General features: G+C 31.3%; 1 protein-coding gene across 1 annotated transcript in view; it reads right to left on the reverse strand.

Moving 5' to 3' along the window:
• The window catches only part of LOC117239738 (division abnormally delayed protein), a 242,725-nt gene that overhangs the window by 14,417 nt on the left and 209,015 nt on the right, over positions 1-19,293 (reverse strand). The gene's annotated exons all lie outside the window — the stretch shown is intronic.

Raw genomic sequence — 19,293 nt, forward strand, 5'->3', positions numbered from 1 at the left:
TTACGAATAATGTGCTCGATAAGTAGGTTAAACGGAAATTTACTATTCAATGAGATATGTAACGTCGAAAGACACGTCAACGTTACATTGTTATCGCAGAGCATTTTCTCCGGAGAGAGTAGACGATGGGAACCGTTGATTGATCGCGGTGTAATTGAATAAATATCAAGCATCGGCCGTATCCGCGCGATCAAAACGTTTTGACGGCAGATAGAATCGCGGCCTTTTGCATTTTAAGCGACTGTAAATTCCGCGCGGCGACGCACTGCGTTTTCCGGAAACGTAAATCCGATTTCGCGATTTCCGTTGAGTGCGATGGTAATTGGATAAATATCGAATGGTAGCCACTTCGATATCGAGCGTTCCCTCTATCTCCACCCCTCGCTTTCTGTCTGCCGATAAATTCATCGGTTTAGCCGGACGTCGTGTAGATACGTTGCACGCGAATACATTTGTTGCAATCTTAATGAGGTGTTCATAGAAGACGAACCAACTCCGATTCGTTGGTCGACCGCAACAATCTCCCACCGCGAATTGGTCGACAAAAGGAATCAATGATTACGTTCGTTCTGTCACGTTTCTTTAAATGGAAAACGGGACGATTTAATTTTTAAGGTAATCGGTGAATGATTGTACTCCTATTATCGAGTCATTGAATTTTTATACTCAGCACTTTGCCTTGGTTCAACAGGCAAAAAAAGGCTGAGTATTTTAGAAATGTTTCCAGTATAAAATTGTAAGGAAATTACGCATATTGATAGTAATTTTTTAATATATTATATATAAGTTAAAGTTAACTTTTTAAGGGATGAACCAGGCTAGGGAAGATTTTATTTAAAATAAAGATGAAAAATAACAATTATAACTGTTTTATTTTTTGAAATAATGGAAAAAGTAATTTTGATGCTTGTCCAAAATCAAGTAAAATATTAAATTGAATTTTAAATATTGTATTTTGAATGGATAGAATCAAAGCATATTTAAGAGATCATTTCAGGAAACATTTACTGAAACGTGAGATATTAAATAAAATAAAAAATTGTTTCAGTTAAATAATTGTTAACAGTTAAATAATTCAGAGAAAAGTCAATCGTTTGTTCAAATAAAATACTACAATTATTTCAAAATAACATCTATCTAACAGTCAAATAAAACAACATATCGTTCAAATAATCATTTTTCGTTCCGAATTTTATTCAAATAATACGGAAATTTAGGTTGTATGAAGCTTTTTTTTTATAGTAGCCTTCCTGTGATATATCACTGATTCATTTGCAACATTTTGCAGTTTGTATAATTTTGTGATTTACTATTGCGTTACTCGTTCCATTAAATGTTTCGGATTAACATATTAATGGCGTACTAATTCACGTATTTTTCCTGTTAATCTATATTCTTTGTGTTAGTTACAAAAATAAATTAACATATTCAAATTAATTAACACTTGATCGAAAAGGTCGATTTGTTTATCTTCTAGGAAATCGGTTACAAAGATCAACATTTTTTTATTAGAATTACTGATACAACGATCCGATCTATTTATATATCTATGCTCTGTGAATATCAATGCGGAAATACATAATTATATTATGGCTTTCAAATAGCTGTAACGAAATACCGTTTATAGCTTGCTGGCAATAGAAAATTAATTCGCAACGGTCACGGATTAAGATGAAGTTCTCCCGAGATTGCTTCAAGTTAAAAAGCCAAATTAAGAAAATTAGTTTATAGAACGGACCGAACCCCCTGGGAATTGCTGACATAAACCGTGGCTCGTTAAGGAAACTGTTCGGATAATCTTAAAGACGGAACTTACGATATGATCCTAAAGAAATTCAAAAACTTTCAGATGGAGTTTCAGTTTCTAATAATCTCCTATCAACGTCACATATAAAAAGAAGTTGATATTCAAAATAGTTGACGATCAAAAGTAGTTTAACATGTATGCTTAATCGTTAATTGATATCATCCAGTTGATCCACATGCCTTTAAGAGATAAGTTACTTAATTTCAAAATACTTCAGCCCAATTTCTATTTTATATTTTACATCATAAAGACCACCCATAATATTTATCGAGAATATAAAAAGCAAATATAAAACAAAAATTAAAATTAGATAATTTAGAACTAAATATAACCAAATTCAAAATCCAGCGATAGCGATTGAGGTTTAACGACACAAAAATGTTATAATGCATATTTTTTATGTGAATGTTAGTAAGTTCGGCAAACAGCCATCACAAAGTAATAGGACAACAAACAATTGATATTATTTGACTAAATTATAATCATTTGACTAAAAGAAACAAGTCATCTGTCTTTCAAAACTTATTGCACCAGAATGATTTTTTTTATAAGAAAAATTTTTTCGTACATGTAAAATCATCTCATAATAAGTAGGAACAAATTGATTTCTCCCATTATGCATTTTTCCTCGCCAAATAATTATAACAAAAATAAAAGGTAATACTACAGCGTATGAATGGAAGATACTATAAAGTAAAACAAATAACAAATAATAACGCATAATCCCATAAAAGTTAACCAATGTCAAATCAAAAGATTGGTATATGTGCATAAATAACAGTGTTATAAATATACCTGTAGACAAAGCGTTTAATTACACACGAATAGTGACAAATGTCAATATTGCCATTTTGAATTGAATTATTAAATCATCAATGCGTCGAGCTAAACTAACATCACGTCAATCGAATGTTCCCTTCCAAAATGACGCTTGAAGCAAGTGTCACGGCTAAACTGTAATTCTATTAGTACATATCATTCTGCCACAAAAACCGTTAGTCGTGATCAGTCAAATGATGCGAAATCAAGGCATTCAATGTTTTCGACATTGACGCTACGGAAATCGAGCATACGCTGGCGGCACTGAATTAATCCATTCGCGGTGTAAGTAGGATTTTAATAATGTAATTTCGTTGCGCGTTCAATGCATACTTAATTAATAACTTTGCAAACATGGAGATATAATGAAATTAAGGAGATCTACACGCGTTTCGTGCAATAATTTCGTGATATTGATCGTATCGGTTGTATGAGATTTCATTTACAAATTTGCGTAACAAATTTATGTGAAAAATTCTCGGTGACTGTTTCATTTGGGAATCATGAAATGGTGATAAAATGAAATCTAAAAATATATATTTGCTGTATATAATACACATATGAATATATACTGTGCGGCTATTAGGATGTTTACTGAAAGTAGCTATTTAAAATTTCACGTTGAAAACAAACATTAAAAATTTATCTAAAGAGATTTGTAGCTTTTTTTTGTATAACTCAGATTTTTTGTGCACTATCATAATTATGTTGCAATGTCCAAGAAGAATAGCACTTTTCTTCCTATAGAATTCATCAAATTGGAATATTTTGGGGGTGACAGTACTGAATATTGTACTTTCTTTCTATTTTTTTCAAAGAATGTTCTGTTCGAGTTCCAAAGATAGATCTAGAGGTAAAAGAAGTCATGATTATTGACATAAAAGATCAAGTGTTTTAAAAACATTTTATATGCTTTCTTTTTCAACACATTATTCTATATGTAATATTAATGATACTATATATAATGTTATGCGATATAATATTTCATATATATATATAATGCTTAATTATATAAAATATTATTTTACATCCAATAGGATGGATTTAGCTGTTTGCATCATTGTCATCTTTGAGTACCATTATAAAATATCCTTTTTTTCGCTATATGTACATATGTAATTATATAAAAAATGAAACTATTTGATTTCGTAATAAGATATATTTTGGTATTCGAGTTTTTGACATAGAACAAAGTCGGAATCCAGTCACTTAGTTTTGCAACTATATATTTAAAGATGACAGAACGCTTCCACAATATGTGTTTGAGGAACATTAAACTTCATCGCGGGTTGTCTAGTAGTAATGCGACGATTTATGGTAATCGTCGACTGTAAATTATTCCAACATATCGCTTTTGATCGACCAGAATAATTATCTAAATAAAAATCTCTTGATAAGAATTTATGGAACCATCTGACAAGTTTGAACCTTTGTTCTTCTCCACATATTCTACAAATGTTCTTTACTGTTTCCATGATCGCAGAGTGTTAGTCTCTTCGGTCTTTGTAAACCAGTATGAGTCGAATAAGCAGTTACCAACAGGCATTTTGTATTTAAGTATTTATTTTGAAAGGGAAATTCTAAACTCTAAAGTCTTAACCAAATATCATTAACAAAATTACAGCTATATACATATAGTGGGGGACGTTATATATACGTATATATAATGTACATGTACAATACAAGATGTACATATGCATATATGTATAATACATCTATAGTATGTTAAAAAATGAATTTCTGTAAAATAATAATTTATTCTGTTACTCTAATTAAAAGTAGCTGTAAATTCTACATCATATTTCGAAAAAATTTTAACAGAAATCATTTTAATTTTTGGTAATAATAATGATATGTTATATATTCATAAGTAGACTGTGGATTTTTATGCATTTATAGGAAATTTGAAGATGCAAAATTTCACAGAATGTACATAATATGAAAACATATGTAAAATATCGAAAGTATAGTATTCCCTATAATACTTAGTAGGAAAAACAATTTTCTACCGAGCCTGTACTTTTTAAATTATATTCTGAAAAATATAAATTTACAATATAAATACTCGCAATCGAGTCATAAGAATTAATATAAATGTTTGTACCATTTTCATAAAATGACTCTTCTAACTCTTCTAACATGTAGCTATAATATAATTTTAACTGATAACAGTTAATTCGAATCCAATATAATAAATAAATTAATTTAATAAAACAATACAACTGTTGTTAAGGTGGATCAGTAAGAATAAGGGAGAGAATGGTAATAATTCAAATTATTTAATAATTAATTATCCATTAAATATAACAATTACATGGTATAAAAAATATACAGTTTGCTATAAAAATGAGTAAGTACGATATGTAATATTATAATATAATATTACAAGCATAATATTTAATATTATCAAATAATAAAATATTTAAATTTAACATATTTAAAACCAGAATCATCTTTTTCACTATCAGAGTTACCCTACTAAAAGTACCACCGAATAGATTATAAAAATCGAGCACGGAATAAATTCTTGCCAGCTTTGCGAAATGGATTTAGCTCGTTTCACGAAACTTCGCAGTTTCATGGGAAGCACGCGCTCAGCTTATGAGCTGAAAGTATCATTGAATACCGTCGCTTTATGCGAGGACGGAACGAGATGTGCTATCTTCGATGCAATAATAGCTGGCAGGGGATACGAGGAGGGAAAAATCGCGGGACTTTTTGCAATAGGGTAGCCAGGACTCGCGAAGTTCGGACAAGCGGTGCTTCGGGCGATCGTTCGCTGGCCATCATGTTCCTGCACTTATGCATGCAAATAGGGGTTAATAATGCAGCACAGCCGCGAATAATAGCACGATAATAATTACGCGAAAGCTAGGCCAGCTGTTCGGCCGGCTAAGAAAATGTTGCTATAATTGCAACAAGCTCATTATGGAAGTTGACGATGAGACATGTGCGATCGATTCACTAGTTTGTTTCCATGAAAATGTTGTTTAAGCCCTTCAACATGGATCACTGTTTACGTCACACATCAGTATCGATAGGATATCTAAAGCGCTAAAACATGTTTCACATCTGAATATATTTTTGGATTTTTAAAAAGATCGTGAGCAAAGTATAGGATACCGTAATACGATAATTGTATAAATTATACGATAATAATGTCATATGGTAATAAAATAATGTCGTAGGTAATTCACCGTGGGAAAGACTATTTTGCTCTGGTGTAATAAATATGTACGCTACCGCTCTGGATAAAAAAATTTAATAGAATAATTTCACTCTGCAATTATTATAACTACGCGTAATAGAATATTGCGGCGTGATTAAATTGATTTCTGGAAGATTTTTAACAGATAGTAATAAAATTGGTGTATTTGTAATTGTCAAACTTTAATTACTAGTTAGTGTGATATTTGACAAACTCATCTTTAGATTCTGTAATTTCTGAATTAGATATTAGATAAAAAAGAATCTTCTGAACTGATAGAAAAACTTTGAAAGTTAATACAAGCAATGCTATTTAAATATTAAATATATGTAGAGAGAAATTATTTATGTAATATATTATTTAATATATAATATAATATATATATTATAATATTATGATATAATAATATTATATTATATAACAATATATAATATATAGATATAGAGACACCTATATAATATATAGTAAAGTATATTATCACTATGGTTTCAGGAAGTTGCTTCAGGTTCATATTAAGTTGTCCGGAAAGTGTCTTTCTTTTACAGACACGTCTTTTACAACAATGCATCTTTATACAAACATGAAACCTAATCTATCTAATTTTATCTTGATAAAACAAAGTCGATTATACGTAATTCGATAAAATAATATAAAACGAAAAATGTTGTGCATCCATTATTTCCTTATAAAACGAAATAAACTTTTCAGACGACCTAATAGATTGCTGACTTCATAAGAAACGGAGCATGTGCTGCTTCTAATTATTCATTTACATTGTCAAAATTATGTGAATAAATTATATGGGTTAAAATAAAACGCATCAGTTAAAAAGTACACACATTCGTACGAAATATGTACCGTACTGAAACAGATGTAGGCACAAGTTATCATATAAATCCGTTAATTGCAGAAGGTATTGAATTTTCTAACTGAAAACTATACGAGAAAATTACGATAAGTTTACTTTGTTGATTTTCGGACTATTATGTCATTTGTTAAAAAAAGCATTTTACAGTGGTTGAAAAAAAAATAATCCAAAATAAATTCAAATATACATATAAACTTTATGTGCCTGCTTTATTTAATTATTATGTTTGTTAATTTAATATTCTGCATAACTCCCCAATATTAACATTCTTCAAATGTTGAACAGGGTGATAGAATGTATATTTCATACTTTTATTGGATTTAAAAATTGTTGTTCTGTAAAAGACATGAAATGTGAGTTAATCCTATTTTTCACGTATGGCCTTCAATTGCACAAGGTGTTCGCTTCAACGCATACTTTTGCTCAAAGGAAACGATTACAGACTCTGTTGCACGCACATAAACGTTTATAGGTTACACCGATGGAATTTTTATTGATGCTTACATATAGGAATGTGATTATAGGCCAAAAGAATGGATTTTAACGTATATATGTAGGCGTTTATAGGGTCAAAAAGTTTAGAAAGAAACAGCTTATCGATCAGTTTTGGATAATTTTGTCGCTCGTTCGATAGGATCGTATGAAAACCCCGGAACTTGTGACCATGACGTGCTATAACTCCTTCCGTGTTACCTTAAGCTAACTTGATATAAAGGGAAGATTGAAAACGATATAAAGGAATATCTTGTACTTTGATATTGTACAAGATGTTTCATAAAAGTTCGCATAAATTTTGCTATCGTGTTCCAGAGTTGAAAATATATAAGAATGCGGTATAAGCAGAAGCTTTTAAAAGCATCGTTAAAAAATTGTAACAAAAATATGAGACGAGAGAAGCATGATAGCAAGGTTACTCTTTGTATAATGCAAGGCAAAAGTAGGTAAGTGATGTTTGCGTTACACGTTAACAAAAAATAGAATTATCGAATTAATATTTCACTGGCCGAATAATTTTAACGATTTGATTTTAAGCTTAACTTCATATCATACATTGCATATATATTAACACAAGATGTTCACATTCGTTTATTTATTTTATGTGTTGCAAATCCATCGTCGTTCATACTTTTATTGTGATTTTCTAATGAAATATTTATTTGTCTGAGTTTATATGACATATAAATCGTGTTTAATTAATTTTGTTCAAATCTGAATGTATCAGCCTTTATGAATACATTACTGTGTTCATTATTAAAAGAAAAGTTCATCTTAAATGATTTAATGCTAGTAATATTGACTTTTTTCTGCAAATACCGATTCGTGGATTACTATATGAATAATTCATGATATTAAAATTTAAAGATAATTGACTAATAATCATTATAAACATAATTAACTAATAATAACTAATGATCATCGTAAAGCGACTGTATAATGAATATGTTGAATGAGGCATCTATAACATATGATAATAATCCATAAAAACTACAAGTATATTAGCAAAATTAGTAAAAAAAAGTATATTAGCAATTAACCTTAAATCGACTCACGAACAATTAAGTATAATTTACTGTTATAATCTTGTACCTGTTATGGTACTAAACAATTTACAGTAAATGCAAATGAAAATAAAATTTCGTCAGCTAATGGACACCACAATCTCTTGTAATATATACAATAGATTATCGCTTAATCGCATAAGAGCATGCCATCATCCGACAACAAACTTCAAAAACTCGCAACAACATTGGAACCGTATTTTCTCAAAGAATCCCACTGAACTTTTCAACTGCATAAAGCCAGTTTCTTTTCTCCCATTCCCTCAGTCCTCTCTCTTTCTCTTTCTCTCTCTCTTTCACTTGAACGCTTTATCAGCCGGCGTTGTTTAACGACTCCGCTAGAGCAGTAAATAACAGCGAGCAGTTAATTAACCGTGAAACGTTCTAAAGTTGCAGGTTGCTAAGCAACAAGTCACAATTCGCGGGTATTCGGGTTCAAACGTCTGGGAAAGCAGAAACTGTACGTACGGTATTCGCCGTATCTCGTCCCTGGCAGCGCACCGTTTGATATTCCCTTGTTCGTTCGCTCGTCGAGAAGCGCGAGGAAAGAATTATCCGCGAAAGAGATAGGGTAGAGAAGGAGGAGCGACCGTTCTATTTGCGTTAGCTATTCTCAGATCATCACTTTTGAAGCGCACGCTCCCACAGAAGGCATCGCGTGCCATTCATTAACCAACCCACCACGCCGCAAATACTACCAGGGTTCCGTCTGTGTGCATCCTTTCTCCGTTTATCGTCGACTAATCACGACTTTCCAGTTTTTTTCGTTCTTTTTCTTTTTCTCCTTTTTTGATCCTATCGTGTCTCAACGATCCTTGGACAAACCTATCTTGCGTGTCCGATCTATCAAACGAACCAACCTTCCCCTAAATTTTCCGTAAGATTCTCGCGGAATTTTCAGATAAGAGTACGAGAAACTTCCTGCCAGGTCCCTATCCCAATGAGAAGATAAACATTATTTATCTTTCCTCGGTCATTCTCAATACGGAATCCAGTCGTTCGGAATCCATCGCGTTTAAATATAATTAGTATAGATATAGAATCCAGAAGATGGAACGGTTCAGTACGATAAATCGATTTATGAAATCATTTGCGCATTACGTGCAATCGCGTTACTTGCGGATTACGTGGCAGTCGCTTGTTCGAAGGTTTAAGTTCGGCGATGAGGATTGAAGAGTAAAAATTACACGAGCGTTTGATTCGGAGAAAACTGTGCTTTTGAAATCTATTGCCGAATGTGAATGACGCGTGTCTCGCGCAGAATTCGTGAAAAGTGGTTTGCAGTAAAGTTTCCAGGCTTCGTATGCTTCCTTCCATTACGTCCTCAACGCGTTATGTCTCTGAAAGAAGTACATTGGATCTGTATGATGTGGAGGTGACTGACACGGACGACCCTGCGGAATATTCCTCTCACACTGAATGTGCAAGAGTTAGGCGATCGATGATCAATAGCTTGATCGTTCGAAAAGTCCGTCTTTTTATTCTTGCTGTATATACTAAGTGTCTGTTTCGTTTGGAAACACGAGACAATAGTTCAAAGAAGTAAAACATTAAGCTAATGATTTTTGTATCGTTTTCCAATAAAAGTTTGCACGGAAGAACCTGCAACCTATATTTTCAAATTCCTTCGCCTTGCTAACATCTTGATAACAATTCGCTTATATTCTCCTCCTTCCTTACTCCTTTCTCTGTTTTGCGTGTCTCGCTGATTCGTATCTTTCGGTATGCCTATGGTAATCATAAGTCCTTATTCAACACTCAGTTTGTTGTCCCTTTCGTTCTTTCGCTCGATTTTTCTTAGGTTCGTTCCACCTTCCCCTTCTCTGTCTCTTTCTTCTATTTTTTATCTTTCTCCTTCTCGGTATGTTTCTTTTCCTTTTTCGCTCGATCTTCTCGTGTTCCGTTTCGTGAGCGAAGAAAGCTCCTGGCGACATTTTGATCGATCGCTCTTGCGGTCGGATTCGTTCCCTCGCACGCTACACGCGTGCAAATTAATATCGAATCGGCGGATGATCGATTACACTTTTCGCGCAAATCGAACAAGAAATTTTATTAACCTCGCGCGCCTCATTAGTGTTCATGGTTCGCTCGTTGGCAGGATACGATTATATATACACACGTCATTTGTTTATCCGTTATGTACTTTGTATTGATGTTCAAATAATATCGAATAACTTTACCTAAAAACGGTATGCGACACGGCATTGCACAAACATTATCTTTGTCAGTAATGAATGCATCGATACTTTTAATTCCTCACTGTACTTAAATTAAATATTAAATATATACTCTCTGAATGTAGATGTATTATTGTTTTGTGAGTGTATATTATAAATATTAAAATACTTGAACGAACTTATGCAAAACCTGATAATAATTACGCGGCAAGTTATAATATGCAATATATATAATATATAAGATATAATATACATCTATATAAAATATGTTTTTATATATGTGAAGTATTTTGCAAAGAATATCAGATATGTGTATATGTTAGTTAGAGACGTTAGTCATAATTAATCGAGAACCTTCGTCGATCAATTTAACATACATTTATATGGGAATATATTTTAATATGTTGCATTCAACTTCATAATATTTTTTCGATTCGTAATATGAAAACTGAAATGTCTTAACAAATTTGCATTTTATTTCAATATATCTTTTTCTTCAATATTTCTAGTTATACATGTATATATATGGATTCATTAGGTATTTTTCGATATCATTTCACAATTATTATGAATCGTTTAATAGGAATGGGTAATAATATTTGGATAAAAAAATAGTTAAAATAATGATCGAAATACGTAATGAATTTAACGAATAACACTAAACATATGAGTTCTTTACAATCTAAGGTTCCAAAAAAGAAATAATAGTTCTTAAAGATTTTAACAATTTTGCAGTAATTTTTCAAAATTATTTCATTTTTTGGTAAATGTGTTGAAAGTATCTATTTACGAACAGCTTAGTTTTTATCTTACAAGCAATTAACACAGAAGCTTAAAAACTAATTGACTTTACTTATACTTTTTTATACCATCTTTTATATCTTTTTTTCTATCTTATTATTGGAAGCTTCGATGAAACAAAATGACGGAATTCTTCTCAACTTTGAGAAATTCGTCCCTGTGAAACTGGAATAAAATATATGAGAGACGAAAATTTCTGTTAGTGAGGGGAACTTAAATCTTCACAACCTCGTCGACAGTTCATTTTAATCCAGGTCATTTTTCTAAGACAAATACAACCAGGTGTAATATAATTTGCGTGTAAAGGAACAGCTTGATAATAATTTTGAACGTCACGTCGTGGATGTATTTGACAAGAAGAAAAAACGAACAAGGAAAAACGGAAACGTGCTGAAAAATTATAAAGATTCAGTAGGATACGTATCAACGACGAAAAATTTTCTGCAAGTATTGCGTTGCAGCTGCGCTTCTTGACGCTTCTCAATGCCAACCATTCACGTGCACATACTCACAAACCTTTCCTGTCCTGTATTTCTTTACTGTTCTGTCTTATACCTACATTTCGTTCGTTTCTTCCAGCTCGTATTTCACTTCACGCTTTCTTTTTTTGCTTTGGAAGTAATTTTCCCATATATTTCTCCGTTGTTATTTTCTCTCTGCCACTAGTCTTTGTCTACGATTCCGCTTTTTAATTTACTTTCTTATTAATCATGTTTTACCTTTCGTCTCCTCTTGTTCTTTCACCTTAGTCTATACACAGCGTGTACAGTCTATACTCTATACAAATGCTTTCACTGGTATACATTTCCGTACTCCTTTTTTACCCGCCATCCGTCTCGTCTGAAAGCATGCTAATCAAATGTAAGGAGATCTAATTTAATTTCGAAATTTAATTACGCGCAGTCGTCGGTACACGTTTCATTTTACGCTTTATGTCGTTCAAATATTGCTCGCTAACGTCATTCGAGTAATGAACAGTATAAGATTATATGTATGTAGAAAATGTCGGATTTTATGAGTACATATGCCGCTGATTTGCTAGACGAGTAACAAAACTAAGAAAATAAATTTGCTAGGAAATCACTTTAAAATAGAAGATCTGAAGAAAAGAATTACCAGTTTTTCAACGATGTAGCCATTTAAAAAATTATTTTTTTAACTTTAAGCCATTGGTAACCAAAGCTGCGTTAAAACAGTATTTTATTTCCAACTTTTAGGTATGTTCATTCATACCGCGTAAAATAGATGAAAAATTACATTAATGGACAGAATTATTACCCGATATCAGTTCGCTCGGGAACTTAAAAGACTTGGTTGAATCTCGTTGGATAAAAGGTAACCACTGGGTAAATGCCGTTCGTTTTTCCCGTTATTCAACCACACGTCGTCCTCGATGATTCTACTCGCTAATTAAGTCAATCTCCGTATATTTGAAGGATCCTCGGGAATCCCGTAGCCGCGTAAAACGAGATCCGCACACGTCCCTCAGACTATCATGCCCGCTATCTGTGAAGGTTTCGGGTTCGGTAAGCATTCGCTCTACTCTTTGTCTCCGTACTTTCCTATTATTTTCCTTTTCCCTTTTCGTGTCAATTCCAGTTCAACGATCGTCGTTCACGAACGAATCCACGAAGCTTCCATCCATTGCACCACCGTGCTCGAGCCATTTTTTCTCGGCCCTTTCTCAATTTCTCTGGCGGTCCTCGATTCGATTCCCTGCCATTCGACCACCGAGGTGTCGGAGCTTCGGCCTCCGCCACGATTTCTCGCATTCTTCTGCTTGTTAACGATCATAATTCGCCGTTGATGCAATTTTGACCGTCCAGAATCGAGGACGTACGAGAAGAGAAGCGGTTCGACAAAAACTGGTTCGCTGCGATCGAAAGCTATCAAGAGTCCAGTCTCCACCTTGCTCTTTCGGTATGTGTTAGGTTTTCCTTCGTACGGTTTCCTATGGGACAGGGACTTTTGCGTACAGAGTATTCTTTCTTAGTTTCAACGGTCAACTTATTTTTCACGTCTCGTCAAGAGATTCATCCTGCCGAGTTCTTGTCAATCGGCGCACACGTGTAAATTTCACCGAGCTCGAACGATCATACAGATCAACCGATAGTAGAAACAATATTTAGCTGGATCAACGCGTCTCTGCCTTGTCGCGCTATCTTTGTCGCGTAATAAGATCTCGGTAGGCGAATTCATGGCAGGAAATTCATACGCAGCATTTGAAGTGACGAATGTTCGCTAGACAGCTTGTGAATGTATGAATTTTGGTATGTGTCAAACGCTTTTGTTCCTCTTTGTTTGGTTTTGGTTGATAAGGGATGTGACGTCGCTAAACCGTGTATATCTAAGGAAATTTATATTTTTACGAATAAGAGAGAATCAGAACCTAAGCATAAGTTTGTTTTACCAACAATATATTAGAACGCGTACTATACGTTACGCTCTAAGGAACATTTCATTTTTGTATTTTGTTTCAATTTTCGTCAAGTAAACCAATATCCGTAAGGTAATTGTATTTCCGCTTACTTGTCATTTTTCGCCGGTCACGCAGCTTATACGCTGTTATATGCTCGTCTATCTTCAATTTCAGTTCGAACCTATAATAAATAAATCAGCAACTCCACCTATATACCAGATTTTTGAAAATTTTTCCTGGTTTTAGTTGACCCTGTAGCTGTCCTAAATGAAGTCATTTGTCTCAGAATCTTACTCAGCTTGAACTATAGAAGGGTTTACACTTTACAATCAACGATCTACTCCGCCTAAGGAAAGAAACCTAGTTTTAGTCCTAACTATACTTTGTAATAAAAGGAAAGTCAGTATATTTTATTCTCAACCTTTGAAAACTCTAGAATCAACCAAACATACGAAAGTTCGGAGTTATGTAATAAATAACGTAAAAATTCACTTTTATATCTAAAATGTGATTTTAATTATTCCTTACAATGTGACGCTGTTGAATGAACTCTGTAACAGCGTCTTTGTAACAGCGTAAATACCGTATCATTTGATTATGTTTTTTTGCAGCTTATAGATTATAATATTAATTCTGTAATAGAGAAGCTTTATGTTACTTTTAAGAGAATTAAAAGTAAGACTGTACTTCAAATGTTCACAAATTGAAATAAATTTTAATTAGCTGCATGATAAGTCAGATACGCGTCGTTCATAAAGCGAAGTAATTAAAATTTTAATCGAAAGGAAAGAATGAACGTTAATGTAAAATGATATTTGTAATGCAGTATTTAAAAGAAAATAAATAGTAGTCAATAGTTTCATCGTTATTTCTCTTTCCATTTCTCTTTAAAGGATAGATATATTTTTAAATATATATTTTTTTAAATACGTTTATATTTCTTTCATTTTATATAATTTGACTACAGAATTTCACGCAAGTTATTTAACAAAAGATACCTAAATTTTGGAATTGTAAAAAGAATTTCGGTACTTATTTTTATATATTTAGTTTTACTAACTTTGGTATTAAAACTATTTATTTTATGTTGTACCTATGGTGTAATTTATGTAATGTGCAGAATAACATTTCGAAACACATAAATACTTTGTAACAACGATGTAACATATTTTATAAATAACTTTTGTTTAATATTTCTGTATTTTGCAATATACATATGTATAATTATAATTTTTCTTATTTCACAAGACACTTCATATAAGTATAAATTAATATCATAAAGATTTATATTTTTTGTCTGCATTTGGCATATAATTCCGCGGTTAAAATATGTCGAATTTATCAGCCATTAAAATCATGTCGACGATCACGAGATTAATGTTTTTTACGTGGTCTCTCGAGAGTCGAGTTGTAAGACATGTTCAAAGTGATATGAATCTAATTGACGTGGAAAAAGAAAAATGGATAGCTTTCACGTAAAAGTTATAAGAGACGGTATACGATAATTTAATATTCATAAAAATGTAAGTAGGTTAAATTATGTTAAATAACACTTTCACCTTAAAAAACTGAATATGTATATTTTTTTCTCCGACATTAAATAATCTTTATTAATATACATAAACGGTTGTTAGCTAAAATTACTGATATTATTATCTTCTTTTCTATCTTTTGGATTAATTTAATTTTAAATGTATATTTATTTAATCGTCAAACTTTTTTCACTTATTAATAGTTAATAAACTATCACTTAAGGATTACAAAGGTCTTTCTATGCTCATAATTGCGACAATATTATACTTTAAAGTTGATTTGTTTGAGAACTCTATTATTTACAATTTCCATAGATTACAAAAATGCGAAACTGATCTTAGCAGCGATATATTTAAAATTTTTAATAATCGATAATTGTTGAACAGGAAAAAAATGTTACTTTTGCTATACTTTTCGTTAAATTAATATTTTTTATTCATGTTATAGCAATGTAATATAATACGATACAGGAGAATATTTTAAATTATAGTCACAGTAGATAAATTGGAATTTAATATCCCTGTAATAAACTAATAAACTTGTGTTTTCTAATGGTAAAAGTGTAACGTACTCATATTGAAGTCCTTCATCTTTTAATCTATTAATTTATATTTTAATTAGAATCTATTACCTTTTAATTAGAAATTTTTATAATTATAAAATTAAAAGTTTACAAAGACAAATTAATTTCGCGTAAATAGGGCGATTGTAATCCTTCTAAACATAATTTACTCCGAGTACAAATGGAACGTCTCGCATTAAAATATAAGGGATCCAGAAATATAGGAATTATTGTATCTGAAAAATTAAACGATCAATTTTATCGTCAAGTTAATTCACCCCTCTGGATAATAGATTAAAAATCTAACTTAAATTCACATATTTGCGACTTACATTCGATGTATTGGAAACTGGACGTACTATGAAACTTTGTACAAATGCATACACGACGATCGATTTGTCGAGGAAGTTAGAATAGCACATGCTTTACGTCGGATTAATATTTCACTGGCGTCAGTGGCGAGGCTCAGACACGTTATTTGAGCCACTTTGAAAACCCTGGATCTCCGTCTTCGTGTATAATTCAAAAGCCCTTCATTGGTTGCGGATCACAGATCCGAGCACCTCTGTGCTGGAATATTCGTGAATTAAAGCCAATGAAATTACCTTTATATGTCGATATGACATTGTGTGTCTCTCTGTTAATTGATAATCTCATAAATGTTGCGATCGATTCCATCCCTTTCAGATACGCAAAGCTACTGAAGAATTCGTTTCCTTAATGGTGTAATTTAATCAGGTATGTTTCAAATTTAATATACTTTAACGATCTTTGATATGTTTGTCTCAATCGAATAATTATTGGAGACTGTGTTTTCAAATGAATTACATCTCTAAGCAATGCATATATGATAAGTGATAGACGTTTTTATCACACGAATGTATAGAGTTTATTTAATTTTCACGAAATTGTTTTAATAAATAATATCGAACGATGTTTATCAGGAAGATACATTAATATGCATTAAAATTACGCGAAATGGTTCAGATTAAATAGCTAGAATAAAACATTAAGAATTACATTAAGGCTTAAAAGTATACAAATTTGTATACCTTGTATAAGTATTTTTACTTAGCGTAACTATGAAGTCCAACTTATTGAACAGTAAATTTATTTATCTCCGAAATTAGCATTTACATTTTATAAGTGTATAGATACATATCTATAGTATTTAATACACAAATGAATTTATCTGAAGCCTTACCGAAAGAAGCTTGAAATAAAGATTTTATATATGTATCAGATAAAATTCAAAGAATAGATCTTTAAGATCGTATATTTCTAGAAAATTTAAGATAGTTTGTCAAATATTACTGCATTATAAATTTCTTTTCTGAGATAGTTGAATAATTTAAAATAACATATTATGAAATTAAATATATCTTGATAATGGAAATATTTATGAAATTACACTTCAATACCTATGTATTTATTTTCTCTATATTTAGAATTTTATAATACATGTCTCTTCCATATTAATAATAATAAACAAGTTATTTACATACTCCATTTATAAGAAACCTGTATTTTTAGTGCAGATATTACACATAAATCTTTATATCCCTATATTTTTTTGTAATCAAAATTTTAATTGTAAGATCTAATTGAAAAACAAATATTTGACGAATCATGTTTTGCATACAAATTGAAGCGCGAGATTGGTACCATTTTGATAACTTCATAAATAACGATGTTCATGATGACTTGCTACAGGTTTGGATAGATTTTTAATTTCGTTTTTTCTACGTACATGCGTATCGTATAATTCTTTTATACTTTATAAATTATCGCTCGATATAACAGTATTGATTACCGAAACTGCAAAATTTTTATAATATATACAGTATACAGGCAGAACTAATAATTTCTTTTTCTATTGAATAATTCAAGAATATCCATCAATTTCGAAAGAGAACTGAAAATAACCAGAAATTTCAGAGAGAAGTTAATCCACGATGTTACGGGAAATTCGATAAAATCGTTTATACATTACGATCGTACGATGCAAATACATGTATCGACATAATTCACACACCGTACTTTCTATTATTGTGCATACTGACAAATATCGAAATAAATATCGCAACACACCATTTCAACGTAAATAAATCGGTTCGTACTTTGCTCTATTAATTACCAGAGTGCTAACTAAAGTACTAAAACTGTCTTACTTAAAATCATTTACGCAAAATTATAGTTATCGAATCCTCTACATTTTCCATGCTTTTATCGGCCCAATTTTACGTCCATTTAACTTTCTAATATAATTACAGATTGTTCGTCTCTGAAATTTTATTTCATTATTACGATTTAATAGAAAATTTTAGATCTTCCCGTATTTAAGTATTAATGTTTAATTATGGAAACTTTAACAAACAAAGATACGTACATTACATCAAAAATATTTTATATTTAATACGCTTTAAATATGTTTGTTCAGATATATGTATCATAGAATTATATAATTGCGGATAAATCAAACTGCAATGATTTTACTTTTTATAATCACCACAAATACGAGTAGCGATATATTAAAACTAAAATCTTATAGAACTATTCTATTACTTGACAAACTCCTACCTACAGACAAAGAATCTTTAATTATTAAAATATTTTATACACATACGTATAAGTTAGAAATAAAAAAAATCTTCTAGCATGATAAAAGACTTCCTATGTTAATAAAAGACCCAATTTTTAATAGATAATTTACATCATTATAAAATAATAGTAAACGTTGCATTCAATTATTAATTCATTATTAATTTATACACTTTGGCAAAATTCTTTCATTGTTACTACAAATCGATCGAAGTATCTGGATGTTTATGTAGTTCGTAGTTATTAAATAAAATAGTTATATCAGATTAATTGCACAATGATTTAATATATAAACAATATAGATACTAAATGTCTGCGATAGTTGAAAAAATACGAACGTCTGCAATTAGGAATTAAGAATATACGCATTCAAAAACAAAAACATTAATGAAATAGATATGTATATAGGAAACTTAGATTGATTATTTAATTAGCACTCGAACGTATGCCTTCCATCTGTCATTCCACACGATAGATAACAACGGATGCTGATAGAATTCGTAAATGATATTAAAATTCTTCGGTTGAATTCAAGCAGTGGTTTCCTTTAAATATAGATACATATAATATGCAAATTGCAAGTTACTTTGAAGTGTTTGATAAAACTCTCTTTAAAACATGTTGTTTATTGTGAAGTTCGAGATACTTTGCCGTGTACTTAATTCCATGGTAGTTTTATCTTCTTATCTGCACGAACAACTCGTATTAAACTTGTTCCCTCCTTAAGGGAATGCGAAGCGAATAATTGGTTTATCGAAATGCAGAGTGACGTTGGTATTTAACTTCGTTTCAATTTTGCTCTCGTCTTTGAACGCTACCACTGATATAATCTTTCTTTCCTAACGATACTTCGTAACAATTGTTATGATTACTCTTACTCTTTTGTTAAGCTTTCTACAGGAATTTATATTTTATAAGTAAGTATAGAATGTATATTCT

This window comes from Bombus vosnesenskii, unplaced genomic scaffold (assembly GCF_011952255.1).
Source record: "Bombus vosnesenskii isolate JDL3184/JDL3185 unplaced genomic scaffold, Bvos_JDL3184-5_v1.1 scf7180000014105, whole genome shotgun sequence".
Classification (NCBI taxonomy): Eukaryota; Metazoa; Arthropoda; class Insecta; order Hymenoptera; family Apidae; genus Bombus; species Bombus vosnesenskii.